This window comes from Anolis sagrei, chromosome 11 (assembly GCF_037176765.1).
Source record: "Anolis sagrei isolate rAnoSag1 chromosome 11, rAnoSag1.mat, whole genome shotgun sequence".
Classification (NCBI taxonomy): domain Eukaryota; kingdom Metazoa; phylum Chordata; class Lepidosauria; order Squamata; family Dactyloidae; genus Anolis; species Anolis sagrei.
Window position 1 is genome coordinate 16875003 of NC_090031.1, and position 16225 is coordinate 16891227.

At 43.6% G+C, this 16225-nt stretch overlaps 1 protein-coding gene across 2 annotated transcripts in view; it reads left to right on the plus strand.

Moving 5' to 3' along the window:
• The window catches only part of SLC27A4 (solute carrier family 27 member 4), a 55566-nt gene that overhangs the window by 12292 nt on the left and 27049 nt on the right, over positions 1–16225 (plus strand). Inside the window, exon 2 of one of the 2 annotated variants that reach the window (XM_067471961.1) lies at positions 14923–15031. The exons of the other annotated variant lie outside the window; for it this stretch is intronic. The gene's annotated coding sequence lies outside the window, so the exon portion shown is untranslated. The remainder of the gene's footprint in view (positions 1–14922; positions 15032–16225) is intronic. 2 annotated transcript variants of the gene reach the window in all.

Below are 16225 nucleotides of genomic sequence, written 5' to 3' on the forward strand. Positions count from 1 at the left end.
TCTCTGCCTTGGTCCTTTCACTATTGGCTGCTACTTCCCGGCGGATGTCAGGTGGTGCAATACCGGCTAAGCAGTGTAATTTCTCCAGTGGTGTAGGGCGCAGACACCCCGTGATAATGCGGCATGTCTCATTAAGAGCCACATCTACTGTTTTAGTGTGGAGAGATGTGTTCCACACTGGGCATGCATACTCAGCAGCAGAGTAGCATAGTGCAAGGGCAGATGTCTTCACTGTGTCTGGTTGTGATCCCCAGGTTGTGCCAGTCAGCTTTCGTATGATGTTGTTTCTAGCACCCACTTTTTGCTTGATGTTCAGGAAGTGCTTCTTGTAGGTCCAAAGTGACTCCCAGGTATTTGGGTGTGTTGCAATGCTCCAGTGGGATTCCTTCCCAGGTAATCCTCAGAGCTCGGGATGCTTGTCTGTTCTTAAGATGAAAGGCGCATGTCTGCGTTTTAGATGGATTAGGGATCAGCTGGTTTTCCCTGTAATAGGCAGTAAGAGCACCTAGAGCAGGGGTCCCCAAAGTACGGCCCGGGGGCCGGATCCGGCCCGCCGGGGGCATTTATCCGGCCCCTGGCAGGGGTGGCTGAAGCAATAGCAGCCTGGCTGCTGCTCCTCTCCCGCTCGCTCGGGGGCTGGGAAGGAAGAGGGAGGCGGAGGCGCGGGCACTGTGAGTGCCGGGTCTGAATGGAGGGAGCGAGAAGGCAGGCAAGCAGATAGGGCCTTCCTGCCCCCCATCCAGCCCCTGGATGCTCCATCTCCACCTGTCGAGCTCCAGGGTGTATGAGGCGTGGTGCACCATGGCTGGGGCTGCAAGGTTGGCAGGCAGCGGGAGGTACATCTGTCTTTTTCTCCACGCTCCTAGCCAGCCACTCTCCTCTTGCTGCTCCTGTTGCCCCCGGACGGGAGACGGAGATGGAGCATCTGAGGGCTGGGGGGTGGGGGCAGGAAGGCCCCGATCTGCTTGCCTGCCTGCCTGCCTGCCTGCCTTTCACCCTTCCTTCCCTCCTTTTGCCTTTCTTTCCCCTTTCCTTCCTTCCTTATATCCTTCTCTCCTTCCATCCTTCCTTCTTTCGGCCTTGATCCCTCCCCTCCCTTCCCCTTTCCTGGCTTTTCCATTCCTTCCTTCTTTCCTTCGGCACTTGGCCGCTCCCTCCCTCCATTCAGATTAAGCTCCGCCTCCTCATCCTCGCAGCAGGGCCAAGGGGCCACACCAAGGCCAGTATTCCATTTGCAGCATATCAGGATTTTGTGCCAAATTTGGTAAAGACCCATCATTGTTTGAGTTCACAGTGCTCTCTGGATGTAGGTAAACCACAACTCCAAAACTCAAGTCCAATGCCCTTCAGTTTACTTCAGGAGACTGTTGTTGTTGTTGTTATTGCTCCTGCAGTCATTCTAACTTCCTGCCTGGCAGAAGGAAGGGGCTGGACTAGATGACCTTTGGGGGTCCCTTCCAATTGTATGAGTCTAATAATAATAATAATAATAATAATAATAATAATAATAATAATATACTAATGCTATCTTCCTGCCTGGCAGAAAGAAGGGGCTGGACTAAATGACCTTTGGGGGTCCCTTCCAACTGAGTTTAATAATAATAATAATAATAATAATAATAATTATTATTATTATTATTATTATTATTATGTCTCTCCCCCCCCCTCCAGTATGTTCTGTTGTTCATGGGAGTTCTGTATGCCAAGTTTGGTTCAGATCCATTTTGGAGGAGCTCAGAATGCTCTTTGATGGCTGGTGAACTCTAAATCCTCAGAACTGCAATTCCCAAATGTCAGGGTCTCTTTTCCCTATTCAGCTGTGAATGTGATTTGATAGCTTTCCATTGAATGTTTAAAGCAGGCATGGGCCGGCTTGGGCCCTCCTTGTGTTTTGGACTTCAGCTCCCACTACTGGCTGTTAGGAATTGTGGGAGTTGAAGTCCAAAACACAAGGAGGGCCAAACTGGCCCATGCCTGCTTTAAAGAATAGTAATAATGTTTAATTCTATTGTAACGTTTCATATATTTGTAGATTTAAAATTGTATTGAAATGTAAGCTGTTTTGGCCCCTTCCACACAGCTGTATAAAATCCACACTTAACTGGCTTACATGGACTCTGATAATGCAGTTCAAAGCAGATATTGTGGATTATCTGCTTGATATATGGCTGTTTGGAAGGGCCCTTTCAGACAGGCCCTATATCCCAGGATCTGATCCTAGGTTTTCTGTTTATCCCAGATTATTTGGCAGTGCAGACTCATATAATCCAGTTTAAAGCAGAAAACCTGGGATCAGATCCTGAGATATAGGGCGTCTGGAAGAGCCCACAGTCTCCTTGTGGAGACAAAAAGTGGTGTATAAATAAACGTAATATTAAATTGTAGAACAGAAATCTGTTCCTGGTTTGAAAGTGTTATTTTCTGTTTAATTGTGCGTCCCTTACTTTGAAAGTAGTAGTTCTCATCCAGAAACTGTGTGGCTGCCACAAACTATTGGCCAAAAAGTTTGGACAATTGGCTGATCAGCAAACATATTCATGGGTTCCTGCTGTTATAGTAAACCTTTTACCCATGCTACGACACGCTTGAAGCCAATTTTTCATTTATTTGTAATTAGAAATAAATGTTTCACAATATATAAAACAAATGTTTCACAATATTCCCGTGTAAACTATAGTCCGGCCCTCCAACAGTCTGAGGGACAGTGAACTGGCCCCCGGTTCAAAAAGTTTGAGGACCCCTGACCTAGAGCTTCGGAGAGCTTCTGTTCTACCATCTCAAAGCTCCCTGCTTGAGTGGTGATGGCATGATCATCAGCATAGATGAAACTCTCTGTCCCTTCTGGCAGTGGCTGGTCATTTGTGTAGATGTTGAACATGGATGGAGCAAGCACGCTCCCCTGAGGCAGGCCGTTCTTCTGTTTCCGCCATCTGCTTCTCTGGCCCTGGAACTCAACAAAGAAGCTCCTGTTTTGTAGCAGGTTTCCTATGAGGTGGGTGAGGTGGTCGTCCTTTGTGATATTATACATTTTTCTCAGGAGGAGGCGGTGGTTCACAGTATCATAGGCTGCTGACAAGTCTATGAAGACAGCTATGTGCTGCAGAATTTGAAGAGGCACGAATGGAGGGTGAAAGAGAGAAACGTGCCAAGAGGAAGGCATCCAGCCAACTCCAACCGGGACCACCTTTGGTCTGGAAACCGATGTCCTCACTGCGGGAAAAGATGCGGGTCAAAAATAGGGCTCCGGGCCCACCACCAGGTCACCGATCTTGGAGGACAATCCAACTCGTACAACGAGGGATCGCCTAAGTGAAGTGACGTTCACCTTCATGAATCTTTTTTTGCCAACTTGCGACTCTGGCGTTGCTCGGCCCAGTTGTCGCTCTGACCTCAAAAGCGTAAAGCAAGCAGCTTGGTTGCTTGCTGCGGTTGCATTGTTCGAAGCTGCCGTACCGGTTTCTGTTGGGAAGGTTTGATTCCAACTCCGATAGCCGTCTGTAGGTGGAAATGCCTTTTGCTTTGGAGGCCGGGGGAAAGGAAGACGAGATAGAAGAGGAACTCAACTCGCCAAACTGGGGGTCGCTTTCTGCTTAAGAGGGAAATTGCGAGATGCTTCCTCGGGTGCGACAGCCTCACTTCCGTCATTGAGGTTTCTTTCGGGCTGAATGTGCGATCTGTCAATCCTTAGGATCCCTTCTCGTCAGCTTTCTTCACCGTCCAGCTTTCACAACCAGGTGTTGAAATCGGAAACGTGAAACATGAAAGCATGGCGTTGGTATTTTATTGAATGCTTGAGGAGTGTAACTCCCTCCTTTCTGACTTAATCATCAGCATTGAGTACATCTAATATGCATCGAGATTGAGATCAGGGCCAAGGAATTGCTCTTTTGTATTGGATCACTTGTTGGACACTTCCCAAGTGTGTCTAGGATTGTGCGGTTGCTCAAAACACACACCTTCCTCTTCCCTTGAGAAGAGGAGGCCAAATGTTGAGATTTCTGCTTTCCATTGCAGATCTGGCACTCTCCAAAGTACACCATCTCCATAGAGCAATGATTCTCAATCTGGGGGTCGGGACCCCTAAGGGGGGTCGCGAGAGGGTGTCAGGGGGGTCGCCAAAGACCATCAGGAAACACAGTATTTTCTGTTGGTCCTGGGGTTCTGTGTGAGAAGTTTGGTCCAATTCTGTCATTGGTGGGGTTCAGAATGCTCTTTGATAGTAGGTGAACTATAAATCCCAGCAACTACAACTCCCAAATGCCAAGGTCTATTTTCCCCAAACTCCACATTTGGGCATATTCAGTATTCATGCCAAGTTTGATCGAGATCCATCATTGTTTGAGTCCACATTGCTCTTTGGGTACAGGTGAACTACAACTCCAAAACTTAAGGTCAATGTCCTCCAAACCCTTCCAGTATTTTCTGTTGGTCATGGGAGTTCTGTGTGTCATGTTTGGTTCAGTTCCATCATTGGTGGAGTTCAAAATGCTCTTTCATTGTAAGTGAACTATAAATCCCAGCAACTACAACTCCCAAATGCCAAGGTTTATTTTCCCCAAACTCCTCATTTGGGCGTATTGAGTATTCATGCCAAGTTTGCTCGAGATCCATCATTGTTTGAGTCCACATTGCTCTTTGGGTACAGGTGAACTACAATTCCAAAACTTAAGGTCAATGTCCTCCAAACCCTTCCAGTATTTTCTGTTGGTGATGGGAGTTCTGTGTGTCATGTTTGGTTCAGTTCCATCATTGGTGGAGTTCAAAATGCTCTTTCGTTGTAAGTGAACTATAAATCCCAGCAACTACAACTCCCAAATGCCAAGGTCTATTTTCCCCAAACTCCACATTTGGGCATATTGAGTATCCGTGCCAAGTTTGGTCCAGATCCATCATTGTTTGAGTCCACATTGCTCTTTGGGTACAGGTGAACTACAACTCCAAAACTTAAGGTCAATGTTCTCCAAACCCTTCCGGTATTTTCTTTTGGTCATGGGAGTTCTGTGTGTCATGTTTGGTTCAGTTCCATCATTGGTGGAGTTCAAAATGCTCTTTCATTGTAAGTGAACTATAAATCCCAGTAACTACAACTCCCAAATGCCAAGGTCTATTTTCCCCAAACTCCACATTTGGGCATATTCAGTATTCATGCCAAGTTTGCTCGAGATCCATCATTGTTTGAGTCCGCATTGCTCTTTGGGTACAGGTGAACTACAACTCCAAAACTTAAGGTCAATGTCCTCCAAACCCTTCCAGTATTTTCTGTTGGTGATGGGAGTTCTGTGTGTCATGTTTGGTTCAGTTCCATCATTGGTGGAGTTCAAAATGCTCTTTCATTGTAAGTGAACTATAAATCCCAGTAACTACAACTCCCAAATGACAAAATCAATACCACTCCCCTCCCCCCCAACTCCATCATTATTCAAATTTGGGTATATTGGGTATTTGTGCCAAATTTGGTCCAGTGAATGAAAATACTTATAGTCCTCCTATCAGATATTTACATTAGGATTCCTAACAGTAGCACAATTACAGTTATGAAGTAGCAACAAAAATAATTTTATGGTTGGGGGTCACCACAACACAAAAGCATTAGGAAGGTTGAGAACCACTGCCATAGAGCAAGGTAGATGAACAGGGTCACTGTCTGTCACAATTTTTGGATTGTGTATTGAGTATTTTCTGTCGGTCATGGGGGTTCTGTGTGGGAAGTTTGGCCCAATTCTGTCGTTGGTGGGGTTCAGAATGTTCCTTGATTGTAGGTGAACTATAAATCCCAGTAACTACAACTCCCAAATGTCAAGGTCTATTTGCCCCAAACTCCATCTGTGTTCATATTTGGGCATATGGAATATTCGTGGCAAGTTTGGTCCCGATCCATCATTGTTTGAGTCCATGGTAGTCTCTGGATGTAGGTGAACTACAACTCCCAAACGCAAGGTCAATACTCACCAAACCCTTCTAGTGTTTTCTGTTGGTCATGGGAGTCCTGTATGCCCTGGTAGGGTCAATTCTATCATGCTATTTGATTGTAGGTGAACTATAAATCCCAGTAACTACAACTCCCAAATGTCAAGGTCTATTTGCCCCAAACTCCATCTGTGTTCATATTTGGGCATATGGAATATTCGTGCCAAGTTTGGTCCAAATCCATCATTGTTTGAGTCCATGGTAGTCTCTAGATGTAGGTGAACTACAACTCCCAAACTCAAGGTCAATACTCACCAAACCCTTCTAGTGTTTTCTGTTGGTCATGGGACTCCTGTATGCCCCGGTTGGGTCAATTCTATCATGCTATTTGATTGTAGGTGAACTATAAATCCCAGTAACTACAACTCCCAAATGTCAAGGTCTATTTGCCCCAAACTCCATCTGTGTTCATATTTGGGCATATGGAATATTCGTGCCAAGTTTGGTCCAGATCCATCATTTTTTGAGTCCATGGTAGTCTCTGGGTGTAGATGAACTACAACTCCCAAACTCAAGGTCAATGCCCACCAAACCCTTCTGGTGTTTTCTGTTGGTCATGGGAGTCCTGTATGCCCCGGTTGGGTCAATTCTATCATGCTATTTGATTGTAGGTTAACTATAAATCCCAGCAACTACAACTCCCTATATCTATCTATCTATCTATCTATCTATCTATCTATCTATCTATCTATCTATCTATGGCTGGATGGCTCTTTGTCAGGAGGGCTTTGATTACGTTTTCTTGCCCTGATGAAGGGAGTTGGACTGGATGGCCTTGAGTATTTTCTGATGGTCATGGGGGTTCTGTGTGGGAAGTTTGGCCCAATTCTGTCGTTGGTGGGGTTCAGAACACTCTTTGATTGTAGGTGAACTACAAATCCCAGCAACTACAACTCCCAAATGTCAAGGTCTATTTGCCCCAAACTCCATCTTTGTTCATATTTGGGCATATGGAATATTCGTGCAAAGTTTGGTCCAGATCCATCATTTTTTGAGTCCATGGTAGTCTCTGGATGTAGGTGAACTACAACTCCCAAACTCAAGGTCAATACTCACCAAACCCTTCTAGTGTTTTCTGTTGGTCATGGGAGTCCTGTATGTCCCGGTTGGGTCACTTCTATGATGCTATTTAATTGTAGGTGAACTATAAATCCCAGTAACTACAACTCCCAAATGTTAAGGTCTATTTGCCCCAAACTCCATCTGTGTTCATATTTGGGCATATGGAATATTCGTGCCAAGTTTGGTCCAGATCCATCATTGTTTGAGTCCATGGTAGTCTCTGGATGTAGGTGAACTACAACTCCCAAACTCAAGGTCAATACTCACCAAACCCTTCTAGTGTTTTCTGTTGGTCATGGGAGTCCTGTATGCCCCGGTTAGGTCAATTCTATCATGCTATTTGATTGTAGGTGAACTATAAATCCCAGCAACTACAACTCCCTATCTCTCTCTCTCTATCTCTCTCTCTATCTCTATCTATTTATCTATATCTATGGCTGGGTGGCTCTTTGTCAGGAGGGCTTTGATTACGTTTTCTTGCCCTGGTTAAGGGAGTTGGACTGGATGGCCTTGAGTATTTTCTGTTGGTCATGGGAGTTCTGTGTGGGAAGTTTGACCCAATTCTATTGTCAGTGCGGTTCAGAACACTCTTTGATTGTAGGTGAACTATAAATCCCAGCAACTACAACTCCCAAATGTCAAAGTCTATTTGCCCCAAACTCCCATCTGTGTTCATATTTGGGCATATGGAATGTTCGTGCCAAGTTTGGTCCAGATCCATCATTGTTTGACTCCATGGTAGTCTCTGGATGTAGGTGAACTACAACTCCCAAACTCAAGGTCAATACTCACCAAACCCTTCTAGTGTTTTCTGTTGGTCATGGGAGTCCTGTATGCCCCGGTTAGGTCAATTCTATCATGCTATTTGATTGTAGGTGAACTATAAATCCCAGCAACTACAACTCCCTATCTCTCTCTCTCTATCTCTCTCTCTATCTCTATCTATCTATCTATATCTATGGCTGGGTGGCTCTTTGTCAGGAGGGCTTTGATTACGTTTTCTTGCCCTGGTTAAGGGAGTTGGACTGGATGGCCTTGAGTATTTTCTGTTGGTCATGGGAGTTCTGTGTGGGAAGTTTGACCCAATTCTATTGTCAGTGCGGTTCAGAACACTCTTTGATTGTAGGTGAACTATAAATCCCAGCAACTACAACTCCCAAATGTCAAAGTCTATTTGCCCCAAACTCCCATCTGTGTTCATATTTGGGCATATGGAATGTTCGTGCCAAGTTTGGTCCAGATCCATCATTGTTTGACTCCATGGTAGTCTCTGGATGTAGGTGAACTACAACTCCCAAACTCAAGGTCAATACTCACCAAACCCTTCTAGTGTTTTCTGTTGGTCATGGGAGTCCTGTATGCCCCGGTTAGGTCAATTCTATCATGCTATTTGATTGTAGGTGAACTATAAATCCCAGCAACTACAACTCCCTATCTCTCTCTCTCTATCTCTCTCTCTATCTCTATCTATCTATCTATATCTATGGCTGGGTGGCTCTTTGTCAGGAGGGCTTTGATTACGTTTTCTTGCCCTGGTTAAGGGAGTTGGACTGGATGGCCTTGAGTATTTTCTGTTGGTCATGGGAGTTCTGTGTGGGAAGTTTGACCCAATTCTATTGTCAGTGCGGTTCAGAACACTCTTTGATTGTAGGTGAACTATAAATCCCAGCAACTACAACTCCCAAATGTCAAAGTCTATTTGCCCCAAACTCCCATCTGTGTTCATATTTGGGCATATGGAATGTTCGTGCCAAGTTTGGTCCAGATCCATCATTGTTTGAGTCCATGGTAGTCTCTGGATGTAGGTGAACTACAACTCCCAAACTCAAGGTCAATACTCACCAAACCCTTCTAGTGTTTTCTGTTGGTCATGGGAGTCCTGTATGCCCCGGTTAGGTCAATTCTATCATGCTATTTGATTGTAGGTGAACTATAAATCCCAGCAACTACAACTCCCTATCTCTCTCTCTCTATCTCTCTCTCTATCTCTATCTATCTATCTATATCTATGGCTGGGTGGCTCTTTGTCAGGAGGGCTTTGATTACGTTTTCTTGCCCTGGTTAAGGGAGTTGGACTGGATGGCCTTGAGTATTTTCTGTTGGTCATGGGAGTTCTGTGTGGGAAGTTTGACCCAATTCTATTGTCAGTGCGGTTCAGAACACTCTTTGATTGTAGGTGAACTATAAATCCCAGCAACTACAACTCCCAAATGTCAAAGTCTATTTGCCCCAAACTCCCATCTGTGTTCATATTTGGGCATATGGAATATTCGTGCCAAGTTTGGTCCAGATCCATCATTGTTTGAGTCCATGGTAGTCTCTGGATGTAGGTGAACTACAACTCCCAAACTCAAGGTCAATACTCACCAAACCCTTCTAGTGTTTTCTGTTGGTCATGGGAGTCCTGTATGCCCCGGTTGGGTCAATTCTATCATGCTATTTGATTGTAGGTGAACTTTAAATCCCAGCAACTACAACTCCCTATCTCTATCTATTTATCTATCTATCTATCTATCTATCTATCTATCTATCTATCTATGGCTGGATGGCTCTTTGTCAGGAGGACTTTGATTACGTTTTCTTGCCCTGATGAAGGGAATTGGACTGGGTGGCCTTAAGTATTTTCTGTTGGTCATGGGGGTTCTGTGTGGGAAGTTTACCCCAATTCTGTTGTTCGTGGGGTTCAGAATGCTCTTTGGTTGTAGGTGAACTGTGAATCCCAGTGACTACAACTCCCAGATGTCAAGGTCTATTTCCCCCAAACTCCATCTGTGTTCATATTTGGGTGTATTGAGTGCTTGTGCCAAGTTTGGTCCAGATCCATCATTGTTTGAGTCCACACTGCTCTCTGGAAGTAGATGAACTACAACTCCCAAACTCAAGATCAATGCCCACCAAACCCTTCCAGTATTTTCTTTTGGTCATGGGAGTTCTGTGTGCCAAGTTTGGTTCAATTCCATCATTGATGGAGTTCAGCATGCTCTTTGATTGTAGGTGAACTATAAATCCCAGCAACTACAACTCCCAAATGACAAAATCATAATTTTTTGAGTGATGGTCACTCCTTGTGTTGTGAGACGTTTTGTTGCCAAATTTGGTGTGATTTTGTTCATTGGTTCTTTTGTTTTTAAGGCACTCATTATGCACAGAGCATTTATATATACAGGGTTAGTCAAAATGAATAGGCCAATAAGAAAATTAATTGTACCCGAATTGGCCTATTCATTTTGACTAACCCTGTATATAGATTTCTGCTGATGTTGTCTCAATGTTGTAATGAATGACAGATCAATGTTTTTCCAGCCTGAAACATCCTGCTACATCTCAGTTTCCGGACAGATGTTGACTCTTCAACAGATGCTTCTCATAAATTCTGATTATTATTATTATTACTATTATTATTATTTGAAACACAACAAGATGAGTCCACAGCAAACAAGATCACTCTGCTGGCTGTTGTACTGGATCACACAGCCTTCTTTCACCAGTTTTCTCCTCTGCTTGATTAATAATAGCAATAATAATAACAATAATAATAATAATATTTTTTTGTCGTGTCAGAAGCAAATCACTCCTGGTGTGAGAGAATTGGCTGTCTGCAAGGACGTTGCCCAGGGGACGCCCGGATGATTTGATGTTTTTATCATCCTTGTGGGAAGCTTCTCTCATGTCCCCACATGAGGAGCTGGAGCTGATAGAGGGAGCTCATCTGCCTCTCTTCGGATTCGAACCTGCGACCTGTTGGTCTTCAGTCCTGCCGGCACAGGGGTTTAACCCACTGTGCCACTGGGGGCTCCTTATAATAATAATAATAATAATAATAATAATAATAATTATTATTATTATTATTATTATTATTATTAGATACATAACCAGATTGAGTCCACAGCATACACTCTGCTGGCTGTTGTATTGGATCACATGTTGGACCCTTCCCAAGTGTCAAGAACTGTGTGATGTATTGGCAAATAATGTGCGCATATCCCAGAAAGGTGGTCTTCTGCAGCTGGCAAATGGTAATTTTGTCAGCGGCTATTGTGTTTAAGTGCAGGCCAAGGTCTTGAGGCGCTGCACCCAGTGTGCCGATCACCACTGGGACCACCTTGACTGGTTTGTGCCAGAGTTTTTGCATTTCAATCTTTAAATAATAATAATAATAATAATAATAATAATTATTATTATTATTATTAGAAACACAACAAGATGAGTCCTCAACAAACAAGGTCACTCTGTTGTCTTTTGTATTGGATCACACATGGACATTTCCCAAGTGTCTAGGACTATGTGATGTATCGGTAAATAATGCGTGCAGCTGGCAGATGGTAATTTTGTCAGCGCTGATTGTGTTTAAGTGCAGGCCAAGGTCTTGAGGCACTGCACCCAGTGTGCCGATCACCACTGGGACCACCTTGACTGGCTTGTGCCAGAGTCTTTGCAGTTCAATCTTTAAATTATTATTATTATTATTATTATTATTATTATTATTATTATTATTAGAAACACAACAAGATGAGTCCACAGCATACACTCTGCTGGCTGTTGTATTGGATCACATGTTGGACACGTCCCAAGTGTCTAGAACTGTGTGATGTATCGGCAAATAATGCGTGCAGATCCCAGTAGGGTGGCCTTTTGCAGATGGCAAATGGTAATTTTGTCAGTGCCGATTGTGTTTAAGTGCAGGCCAAGGTCTTTAGGCACTGCACCTAGTGTGCCGATCACCACTGGGACCACCTTGACTGGCTTGTGCCAGAGTCTTTGCATTTCGATCTTTAAATTATTATTATTATTATTATTATTATTATTATTATTATTATTAGAAACACAACAAGGTGAGTCCACAGCAAACTAGGTCACTCTGTTGGCTTTTGTATTGGATCACACATGGACCCTTCCCAAGTGTCTAGGACTGTGTGATGTATCGGCAAATAATGCGTGCAGGTGAATAATGTGTAAGGTGGCCTTCTGCAGCTGGCAGATGGTAATTTTGTCAGCGCCAATTGTGTTTAAGTGCAGGCCAAGGTCTTGAGGCACTGCACCCAGTGTGCCAATCACCGCTGGGACCACCTTGACTGGTTTGTGCCAGAGTCTTTACAGTTCGATCCTAGATTAGTGTTTCCTCCACCACAAACATCCTAGGGTTCCTTTCTCTCTCTCCATTGGTGTGTAATTTGCATGACCCCACCCATTGCCTCTCTCTTAACCCTTTTCTAGCCTTTCCTATGGCACACAGCAAAGAGAAATTATCAGCAACTGAAAATACTGGAGGGGTTTGGTCGTCTGACTCAACAGGTTGGAAGTTGTAGTTCACCCTTCTTCAAGACAGAGCACTATGACTCTGGACCTGGACCACATTTGGCACACAGAACCCCCATGACCAGGCTTCAGGGGAAGTGACCTTGATTTATAGTTGTAGTTCACCAACCCGGGCACCACCGGGTACCCAAGCTAGTATTATATTTTGTTATTGTATTATTATTATTATTATTATTATTATTATTATTATTATTATTATTAGAAACACAACAAGATGAATCCACAGCACACTCTCTGCTGGCTGTTGTATTGGATCACACGTCGGACACTTCCCAAGTCTCTAGGACTGTGTGATGCATTTATTATTATTATTATTATTATTATTATTATTATTATTATTATTATTTTGAAACACAACAAGATGAGTCCACAGCATACACTCTGCTGGCTGTTGTATTGGATCACACGTCGGACACTTCCCAAGTCTCTAGGACTGTGTGATGCATTTATTATTATTATTATTATTATTATTATTATTATTATTAGAAACACAACAAGATGAATCCACAGCACACTCTCTGCTGGCTGTTGTATTGGAGGAGGGAGGAGGGAGCAAGCTTGTTTTCTGCTTCCTTTGAGACTAGGACGCGGAACAATGGCTTCAAACTACAAGAGAGGAGATTCCATCTGAACATTAGGAAGAACTTCCTGACTGTGAGAGCCGTTCAGCAGTGGAACTCTCTGCCCCGGAGTGTGGTGGAGGCTCCTTCTTTGGAAGCTTTTAAGCAGAGGCTGGATGGCCATTTGTCAGGGGTGATTTGAATGCAATATTCCTGCTTCTTGGCAGGGGGTTGGACTGGATGGCCCTTGAGGTCTCTTCCAACTCTTTGATTCTATGATTCTATGATTCTATGATCACACGTCGGACACTTCCCAAGTCTCTAGGACTGTGTGATGCATTTATTATTATTATTATTATTATTATTATTATTATTATTATTATTATTTGAAACATAACAAGATGAGTCCACAGCATACACTCTGCTGGTGTTGTTGTATTGGATCACACGTTGGACCCTTCCCAAGTGTCTAGGACAGTGTGATGTATCGGCAAATAATGCGTGCAGATCCCAGTAAGGTGGGCTTTTGCAGCTGGCAGATGGCAATTTTGTCAGCGCTGATTGTGTTTAAGTGCAGGCCAAGGTCTTGAGGCACTGCACCCAGTGTGCCGATCACTACTGGGACTACCTTGACTGATTTGTGCCAGAGTCTTTGCAGTTTGATCTTTAAATAATAATAATAATAATAATAATAATAATTATTATTATTATTATTATATCCCACGCTTTTTCTTTCCACAAGGAAACCAAAGCAACCATTTATGGGATTCCCTAAACTGGAAATCCCATATCCAACGTTTCCCAGCTGAAAGCCAAGCCATGTCAGCAATATCAGAACAGGATCAAAGTGGCAAAAGTTACGAAGGAGGATGGACCGCTTGCCACAGGTTGCTTTTGCCTGAGTGTGCAGGGAAGGGCAAGGCCGTTCTACCCAAACAGGGCAACCTTTGCCTTGTTGAACGAAAGGCTGAAATACTCTATCAATGCCTGTTTCATTTACAGGCAGGCAAAACAAAGGGAGCAATTAAATCAAAGGCCTCCTTTTGCGTGGCTAATAAATAATCCATGTTTCAACAGCTTGGATGTGTACTTTCGACAATGCCGAAGCCCTGCCCAAGCTGGGATCGGAGCCAAGACTGTTGTTGCCATTGCCTTTGCGCTTATAGTTTTCTGGGGTTGAGAGGAATATTCTGGGCAAAGTAAGGGGAATACAGTGGTCTCTTGCTATTTCGTGGTTTGCTTTTCGCGGACTCGCTGTTTCGCAGTTTTTCAATATGGAGTTAAGAGCGTTTGTCTGTATGGAGTGGCTGCCTCTGCGGATAAAGCTGGAGCCGAGGATTACATGAACAACACAGGAGGTGCTAGGGTGTCTCCCAATTAGTTCAGTGTTTTTAGCAGCGATACTAGCTGAATGCTGTCTGTGCTCTGTCTCTTCTTTCTAGAAATGTGGGCACTTTAAAAAAAGTTATTTTATTTTTTAATAACTAATTGATGACACCAGAGGAAAATGAACAAAATGTGCTAGGGTGTCTCCCAATTAGTTCAGCGTTTTTAGCAGCTATACTAGCTGAATGCCATCTGTGCTCTGTCTCTTTTCTTCTCTCTAGAAATGTGGGCACATTCAAACACATTTGATTCTTCTTCTCCGTACAATTCCTGAGCACGTCCCTGCTCCCCCTTCCTCTTCCGAAGATGAGGAATACCTAACAAAAATTATTATTATTATTATTATTACTACTACTACTACAGTGGTCCCTTGATACTTCCCAGTTTTTCACTTTTTGTGGGTGGTCCTGGAACGTAACACCAGCAATAAGTGAGGGAACACTGTATTGGTATTCATAATACTGGGGCCTTTGCACAGGAGGATACAACAACAACAACAACAACAACAACAACAACAACAACAACAACAGAATATAGGCAAGGCGCGATTCCTTAACAGGACTAGGATAATAACCTTGGATCTTGGACTTGGCTCTTATCTGAGCAGCCTTCTAATCTCCTTCCTCATCAGGTTATGCTCCTTGTCGCTTTATCTCAGTCCGGAGAACGCACGGCAAAACTGCGGAGGGACTTCGAGAGAGAGAAGAATTAGCCAGGATCAGGACCTCACCTTCCTTGGGGTAAGACAGACTTTGGAAAGATGTGTAGGGACACCTTGATTTTACGGTACAGAGAATGTTGGGTTCCTTTGAGTTTTTCGTGCTGTATGTTCCTGTAGCATTCTTTCCTGACGTTTTGCCTACACCTGTGGTAGGCATCCTCAGAGGTTTGAAAATGAGGCAAGTGGAGTGTATATATGCCTATAGAATGATCTCCAGTGTGGGAGAAAGAACCCTTGTCTGTTTGGAGCAAGTGTTGATGCTGCAGTTAGCAACCTTGATTAGCATTGAGTAGTTTTGCAGTTGCAAAGTCAATCAGTGAGGATACCTGCATTGAGGCAAGTGGTGTGTGTATATATACCTGTGGAATAACGTCCTGGGTGAGAGAAAGAACCCTTGTCTGGAGCAAGTGTGACTTTTGCAAAGAGCAAGCTTGGTTAGCATTGTGTAGCCTTGTAGCTGCAAAGTCAATCAGTGAAGGTATCTGCATTATGGGAAGTGGTGTGTGTGTATATATATATCTGGAATAATTTCCAGGGTGGGAGAAAGAATCCTTGTCTGCTTGAAACAAGTGTTAATGCTGTGATTAGCAACCTTGATTAGTATTGAGTAGCCTTGCAGATGCAAAGTCAATCAGTGAAGGTATCTGCATTGAGGCAAGTGAGGTGTGTGTGTGTATTCTGGAATAATTTCCAGGGTGGGAGAAAGAACTCTTCTCTGCTTGAAGCAAGTGTTAATGCTGTAATTAGCAACCTTGATTAGCACTGAGTAGCTTTGCAGCTGCAAAGTCAATCAGTGAGGGTATATGCATTGAGGCAAGTGGAGTTTATATATCCCTGAGGAATAACGTCCCGAGTGGGAGAAAGAACCCTTGTCTGGAGAAAGTGTGACTTTTGAAATGAACAGTCTTGGTTAGCATTAAATAGCCTTGCAATTGCAAAGCCAGTCAGTGAAGTTATCTGCATCAAGGCAAGTGGTGTGTGTGTGTGTGTGGAATAATTTCTAGGGTGGGAGAAAGAACCATTGTCTGCTTGAAGCAAGTGTTAACACTGCAATTAGCAACCTTGATTAGCATTGAGTAGCCTTGCAGCTGCAAAGTCAATCCTTGAAGGTATCTGCATCAAGGCAAGTGGTGTGTGTTTATATATATATATATTCTGGAATAAGAAAGAACTCTTCTCTGCTTGAAGCAAGTGTTAATGCTGCAATTAGCAA